An 8,403-nucleotide genomic window follows, 5' to 3' on the forward strand; every position below is an offset into this window, starting at 1 on the left:
AGTGGGTCCAACATTTTAAAGGTTTTCCTAACAATACCAACACACTTGAATATGAATGGCATAAACGTATATGCTTGCTGTTCATCTGAGTAGCAGATGTCCTTGGACTCTTCGCTTCCACCACTGCTGTCTGTACCGGTTTGTAAATGCAGCTAGACACCGTCAGGCAATCTGATTAAGCAAACTTCTTAGCCTCCTTAGATAGTCATCTGCACTTCATTGCAGGCACCTTTTCGAAAGCATAATGGCAAGAACAAAGCTCAACAAGACACCTGTCAGCTGATATGCATTATCAGAATCAGATACCACTCTTGGGTGAACGGATGGGTCCCATTATGCTGTTTAGTTCGATTGACTTATCCACATCTCATCTCAAGCAACTTACAGCTTCAACCTGGCTTAACCTTGAAAGAGATAGGTTTTCCAACCGCGAGGTATGTCAGTGCAGGGCGTTGGAACTACAGGGTTAAATTGGAAGGTGCAAGATCAAGGTGTAGTACGTGAAGAAAATCGGAAGTGTGGCCCACAAAGTGTTGAATTAAATGAACCCATTAAGCTAGGTTTCCTCTTAGAGCCTATACATAAAAGTGGTTGTTGTTGCTTTTTCCAAACCACAACTAGAAATAAACAGCTGGGGATTAACTGTGTGTCATATATTTTCAGGCATTATGAATGCAAAGTATCATTTTCCTGAGCAAGGAAGGACTCATGTAGTTCAAATATCATGGATGCACGTTGTCTCCATTTTAGGTACGCTACCTGGCTGTTTTCTAAAACGTGTTCAGCTGTAATTCAGAAGGCCACAGTGACATACAGAACCAGGGGTATCATATGCCCCTTATTCAGTTCGAGGGTGAAAGTACGCAGAGTCCTGTGGCAAGAAGACCCAGTGGTGGGCCCTATGGCCAAAGCCATTGGCTCCTGATAGACAACCTGAAACGGGTAGGAAGTTTGCATACCAAATATCCAATGCCTTTTGCTCTCCTGCACCAAGTTACAGCAGCTGAGCTCTGCAACATATGGAAGAACTTGCCTATTGCCCCATGTCCTACAGAACCTGCTTCTGATCCTCCTGCCTTCGTCTGGGCTGCCTGTCACTCCACAGACTGCAAACTAACCTGCTCCCTGTTCTGGATACCAATGCCTACATATGTGCTAGGAGTTAGAAGCCCATGGCTGATGAATCACTGCTGGCATCTAGGCCTCTCGAGCCAATGGCCCAAGAGTCCCATGTCCCAGAGAAAGGCTTATTCCTTCTCAGTGCTATTCTTCTACAAAAAGAAATGTCGGAGCTCACCATGAACTTCTCCCTTGTTCTCTTAGAATGGCAATGGTGCCCACCTGAGAGGTGTGCTGGAACCAAGTTCCAGTGAGCTCTGGCTGGGGGGGGGGAGCCCTGGTCCTTCTACACATAGGGATGCATTTTGGCATCCAAGGGATGCACTTGGAAAGACAGAGATTTAAATATACTAGGCTTAACCCTTCCAGGAAACATAACTTAAGGCAATATACATTATCTGCTTTTTACCTACCAGGTTTTAGGTCTGCTGGGATCCTCCTACATGGAGAAAGCTGTAGACTTCCTTAGCGCATCCAACTAAATTGGGGCATACTTGCCTGAGAAGATCACAGGAGAAGAAGCTAATGATGTTCCACTCTTAGCAATCTGGAGTTCACAGTGGCTTCTGCATCAAAGTGTCACGAAGGTTGTGGGGCAGAGGTGGTCCAAGCTGAACATGGGTCCATCTACTGTCTACCTGCTCCAGTTTTTTTCTTGCTCTATCTAGAAATGCCATAGATGGAACCCTCTAAGTAGAAAAAGACCTTGCAAGAGGCCCTAGACAACAGCAGAATGGTTCTGTCAGTGACCTTCAAACTATCTACATTTCCACAGGGACATTTCTGCCATGTGAAGTTTTCTACATTGCACATTCTATTAATGCAGGGCAGGAACCAATCCTGTGAGCCTTTTCCATGACCTCTTGAGAAGTTGTGTGCTTTACCTAGAAATCACTCCCTTGAAACTATGCATTATAGTGGAAAGCTCAATAGTGCTGGACAACTTGTAATATTGAGGGGGCCTGAATGGAAACCTTAGGATTTGTCAGAAGTGCTAAGAATGTAGTTTGAAAACAGCTGTTTTGAGTTATGTCCTTGTCTAACACCTGCCCAGTCTAGAAAGCCAAGAACATCCAACAAGTTATATAGGAGAGAGTGCATGTTAGGTCACCTTTAGGTCACCTTGCTTCTTGACTCAGTTGATTAGTCTCACTCTCGTGATGATGATTCTGTCTCATCAATTTATATCAGTGTTTCCCAAACTTGGGTCTCCAGCCGTTTTTGGACTACGGTTCCCATCATCCCTGACCACTGGCCTTGCTAGCTAGGGATGATGGGAGTTGTAGTCCAAAAACAGCCGGAGGCCCAGGTTTCGGAAACAATGATTGATATATATATATATCCTGCAGTTCTGATCAGTTGATGGGAATAAGGAACAAGGTGCAAAACCCAAGCTGCCTACAAGTCCAACAATGCTAAGTTAGAATGTAGCATTCTTTTCAATATATATTGCATTGTTTCCGCAACCAGAGTCTTGTGCTTGCAAAGCAATGTGCCAGAAGAGATGTAAGCAGCTTGAATGCCCATCAGAAGGCATTAAAATGCATCCTGGTTGCCCAAAATCCACAGTACGGCCGGACTCTGGCTTCAGCACCTGAGGCTTTGCTTGGATAGCTGCCCCCAATCATCTGTCCTCCACCCCTGGTGCGAACCACAGGAATAGCTTCACGTCTTTTGCATAGAAGGGTATCCATGTTGCTTCCATTCTTCCTGCTGGCTGGTTATTGCTGCACCTGTGACTTCTTAAATTAGCCACAGCTGGACTAGCTGAGACCTCTGGGCTGCCAGGCCTCAAGAGCTGCGCACAGCCGCAGCCACAGGGAAACAGCGAATGTTGTGCATAAGCCAAGGAACATTACGGGCGTCCTAAGCCAAGGAGCATTACGGAGGCTCAAGAAGAGCAGAGGCAAAGCCTATGTACATGCACGACAGCAAAGATTCCTTTCTTTATAACTTTGGCTGAGCTGGAGCTCCCAAGTACGACAAATTAATCTGGGTTGCAATTGGAGCAAGCGTATTAAAATGCCAACTGAAGTCTCTCTTCTTGGTGGTTATGATTTAAAAAAAGAATCTGGAAAAATTATTCTTAAAAGCACTGCAAATCTGAGCATGGCAATAAAAGAGGCGCATTCACAGGCAGCTGCATTCAAAGATATGGAGGCTCCCTGCCAGGGAGTTTCACGTGTGCGCGATACTCAGTCTCCCAGAGTCAAGCCATTTGAGCGGAACTTATAACAAAACAAATTCAGCAGCAGGTAGAACTCAGTTTTGTACCGCCCCAGGCACAAATGCCACGACTCATGTGATTGGCTAGGGATGGAGGGGTGGGAGATGCCCAGCATTATGACATCACACACGGTTTGTAGGAGACATAACAATGGATTGGTAGCCGCTCAGTGTCTCTCATGACTTTTATTTCCATCCTCAAAAGCTGCAGGAGGAAAGGCGGAGCAAAACTTGAAACTCGGAAGAAATGAGGTGCTGACAGTGCAATCACACATATGTCCACTCAGTGAGTGCTGCTGTGTTTGTAGAGGCTTACTGTCTAATGGTTGGTATAAAATGGATGGCCAACATGGTGCCTCCAGGCGTTCTTGGATAACAATTCCCATCGGCCCCAGCCAGCCTGGTCAATGGTTCAGGGACATCTGGTGCTGTGGTCCAGCAACACCTGGAGAGTGTTAATGTTGGTTCTCTTTGGGTTCTGAGCTGCAGCCTGAATTAGGTTTCCAGGGGTCTGGGGAGGGCAGCAAACCAGCAGCCTAAATTACTTTTTTGCCCAGAAGGTTATCAAAAGTCAAACAAATTATGTATAAGTGGGGGGAGGTGAACGAAAGTGGGAAAAGGCGTAAGAAAGTATGTAAAGCAAGAGAAGTAATGTGCAGCTGTTTAATGTGCATAATTTAGGCAGGTTGCAGAATTCAGTTTTCTTAAGCCAAGATGCTCATTATCCCCCCAATTTAGATCGCATAGCTCAGTTGGCTAGAGCGTAGTGCTGATAACGCCAAGGTTGCAGGTTCGGTTCCCATATGGGACAGCTGCATATTCCTGCATTGCAGGGGGTTGGACTAGATGACCCTCAGGGTCCCTTACAGCTCTACAATTTTACCGTTCTATTCTAAGCTCTCTCCATAGCTGCTGCCATCACCTGTTTTATCAAACACGACTATACTTACCGTAGTTACCTGAGTACATTGGCTTCCAATTAGCCATCCTTTGCTCTTTTTCTTCCTATAGCCAGCTGCTTCCACTTCTGCTTCATTGCATTGTTCTCTGCTTCCCTCCTCCCCACAACTTCCATTATTCAATGGTTTTCATCAGCCGGCTAATAACGTTGCTAATTTGGGAGTCACTGGATCGTGCTCTTTGTCACTCCTTGCCTTTTGTGCTCCTACAAGTGAAAAGGGGAACAGCGTATTTAGAGCCTCACCCCCAAAATTGCTGGGGAGGGACGGAGAGAGGACAAGACATAGAACCATGTGCAGTCAGGTAGTCCATGAAAGGGTTACTTTCTCTGCTTTGAATGTCTTTTATTTTATAGGAACTCATGGGGGGGGGGGATCCAGCTCACATTTCACGCTCACCAGAATAGCGCTTGTGAGACATTCCAGCTGCCTTCAGCCCTAACCTCAGTTTAGAATGTTACATCCTAAATTACAAGGTATGGATGTGTGTGTGTGTATCCTGACATACACACACACATACACAAAACCATTTAACAGGGTTTGATGAAATAAGAACCAGCGATAAGTTGCCACTTGGCCTCAAATTACCCAATGAATGGTGGCTTCCAGAATTGTTAGAAGGAGGAGACTCTTGAGAGTCCCATGGACTGCAAGAAGATCAAACCTATCCATCCTTAAGGAAATCAGCCCTGAATGCTCACTGGAAGAACAGATCCTGAAGCTGAGGCTCCAATACTTTGGCCACCTCGTGAGAAGAGAAGACTCCCTGGAAAAGACCCTGATGTTGGGAAAGATTGAGGGCACAAGGAGAAGGGGACGACAAAGGACGAGATGGTTGGACATTGTTCTCGAAGCTACGAACATGAGTTTGACCAAACTGCGGGAGGCAGTGGAAGACAGGAGTGCCTGGCGTGCTCTGGTCCATGGGGTCACAAAGAGTCGGACACGACTAAACGACTAAACAGCAACAAGTCTTCAAATGGGAACAGGCCTGAAATCTCCAAAGTGATAGCTCTTAGGATCACGAAAGGTACCAGTAAGCTCAGCATGATGGGACAACATGGAGACAGTAGGTTCCATCCACCAAACAGTGTCTTCTTCAAGTTTTCTTACCAGCTTAGCTGCCAGCTACTCAGAGTTACTAGGGAGGGAGAGAGAAAAGGTTTATGAGTTTCCCACAAGACAGTGCGGTACCAGTAGGAACTCTGATCCCAAATCTCTGGCCCATGGCATGTCTCAGAGGAAATGACTGAGGCCTGGAAGAACAGCCAGATGTCAGCCTCTTTTCCTGGTGGACTTCTTTGCATAGGCTGCTGCTGCTGCTCTCACAGCTTCTGGGGGCTGATGCAGAAGGCAGAAGTGTTTGCAAACCTCTTCTCAGTCCCCAGACATTTCAACATTACACATGTCAGTGGCACAGTGCTGGCAGGGAAGGGAAACAGCTCCGCCTTGCATGGAGATTGTAAAGCAATTCAATTCGGTTTCCATTTAAAGAACTTTCTCGCTTCCCAAAATAACGCCCCATTTGAAACCTGCACTTCTCTGGATGTTGCAAAGCAGTTCTTTCATCAGGCAATGTGCCCAAAATGCACCGAGTTGGGCTCAGTGTGGATAAAATGCATATATTTGTGAAAACAACACACCAATAATGCATTATATTGGAGAAAATGGTTTGCAAAAAAAATGCATATTCATTTAAAAAAATACTTGCATCCATTCAGAGAAATTAATACTAAAATGCTGATGAATTAGGACCTTTTTTAAAAGAGGGGGTGGGCCCGCACAAACTGATGTGGAAAAGAACTGAGCATAACAATGGAAAAATGAAAAACCAAAATTGACTGATTCCCATCCCTCAGGCATGTCCAAAGCCCGTTTGGGGGGCCAGTCGGCTTAATCCAGCCCCTGTGGCAGTTTATTTCCTGGGGTAAAATCATAAAAAAACCTCAACAACTTCAATCCTAGAAAAAGGTTAACAACTTTGGTCGGCCCTCAGGGCCCTTCACTTCATCAAATCTGGCCCTCTTTGAAAAAAGTTTGGACACCACTGCAAGCCTTAGGCACACCATATTCTGATGAAATAGTGAGCTTGGACAGCAAACAGGTGTCCAGAAAAGTCCACCCTGGGCCTATGAATGAGCCCCTAAATCTTGATGTGTTGGAGAGGCAAGCCAGGATGCAAAATGCCATGTGCGTCTGGGAGCCTTTCACTCCTGCCGTCCTACTAATGCACTCATGCAGCTCTCCATATCCCCTAAAAAGCCGTTTTTGGAAGCTGGGGGAGCCAGCAGGGTGGCATTACATGAGGCACAAGGTGATGCTGCTGGGAAAGTCAATCAGCAATATGCACCCCCAATGTGTATGCAGAAGGCATGGGTCTCTCCGGACTCCTGCCTCTCCTTGTCTCATGTTTTATGTACAACCACCAGTGCCAGATATTAGCTGCAGCTCAAGAGGGCATAGCTAGAAGGCCTTGGCCATGAGACCGAGGTCTGTGCGCATGTGGGCACAGGCGCATAGTGTGCAGGCCCCTAATGGCTGCTTAGCAAGGAGTAGAGCATGAGCGGTGATTACAGACCTCAGTAAATTTTTGCCCATGCTTTCTTTTCCCCCCAGTTTAAAAACTTTATAGCAACACACATTTTTCGTAGGTTCCGCTTTCTCTTGTTAAAACTCAAATGAACTCTTAAAATGAAGCATCAACATTATACAGGCCACAGGAAGAATTAATGTGACTGGAGATTGTGAAATCAGCTGAGCATCATCTCTTTTTCTTCTCTTTTTCCTCCTAGGGTGATACCTAGAGACAGAGACAGAGCTGACAACGCCAGAAGATGTCAATGCCATGCAGAGAGAAGATAAATTTAGAGTGAATGATTTCCCAGTTATGCAGGGACCAACAGAGAGTTTATAATAAAACAATTTAAACACAGTTTGGAATATGACAATGGCAATTTTTCTTGTGTAGAAAACAAACCATTACAGATCTGTGTTTGTGGCCCAGCAGGGTGTTTTGTAATATAGACCTTCTTCCGCAGAAGATATTTATGTCCAACTTCTCATGCAGCCTGTGATATTCTACATTATTATTTCATTTGTCTCTTTGTTATAACTTCATCTCAAATGCTGGAAGAGATGGATCATCCAAGAAGTTGTTGGGGATGTCAGTTGCTTCCTTGGCTTCTTGGAAAATCTGCTTTTCAGATGCGTTCATTGTTGGCTTTGTATTCCTGAGGAATAGAGAACCTCAGTCCAGGCCCCTCTAAATGGTACTCTTCCAAGGCTAAACTCCACCCCACCCCATGCCCCCCCCAGCTATGCATCTCAATGGTCTAGCTCTGCATCCTCCTCCCCACCTAGAAAAACCAAGAACTGAACCTTTCGCATGCAAAATGTGTGCTCCAGCACTACTTTCCCACCATATGCAGAATTTCTCATTCAGATCTCCCCACTCCTGCATAATGCACCCCTGCTAGACCTCTGGCAATGCTGGATGCTACGGGTACCACATATGCCAATTCCTCCAACATGCTCAGCTCCAAATCTCACCAGTGCTTCTCTGAAAGCTGCTAGGGACACTATCTGCATGCACTCTCTGCCTTTTCACACTCTTTGGCTCCTTCATCCACCTCTGTTTCCTACTCACATTTTCTTTCCTCTTTTCTCCCTCCAGGCAGCCTCCAGCTGGACAAATTCCCCAACTTCCCACAGCTGCCTAAGTCTCCTTCTCCCCTGGGTCCTTCATCAAGCAATCTGAGACTACGCTGATGTGACTGTCTTTGCTCCTCCATCTTCATACCACTTCTGGTTCTGGGAGACCAGGGGGAAGGAAACTGGTTGCAGCTGGAGGGGGAAACACCCTGACTTCTTCACCAGCCTGACTCGTCTCTGCCTCTGGGCCTCCCTCCCCTCCAGCCTCCACTTCTGCCTCTGATTCTGGACTGCTCTCTGCCACAGACTCTTCCTGCTCACTAAACCCTGTTACCTCTTCAGTTTCCAACACCTCCTCCTCCCAGTCTGCTCCCTCTTCTCCCTTTGACCACTCATGGTCATCCCACCACCAGTCCCCGGGCTCTGAGCCTTCTTCTCTTGGTAGATA

At 46.2% G+C, this 8,403-nt stretch overlaps 1 long non-coding RNA gene across 1 annotated transcript; it reads left to right on the forward strand.

The window, feature by feature from the left end:
• The first annotated feature begins 3,483 nt into the window (after positions 1-3,483).
• On the forward strand, positions 3,484-7,236 carry LOC308478769. Its single transcript, XR_013987247.1, has 2 exons — positions 3,484-3,631; positions 7,097-7,236. It is a non-coding gene; the product is annotated as an uncharacterized lncRNA (long non-coding RNA).
• Positions 7,237-8,403: the final 1,167 nt, after the last annotated feature.

This window comes from Podarcis pityusensis (assembly GCF_964106645.2).
Source record: "Podarcis pityusensis genome assembly, chromosome: 6".
Taxonomy (NCBI): Eukaryota; Metazoa; Chordata; class Lepidosauria; order Squamata; family Lacertidae; genus Podarcis; species Podarcis pityusensis.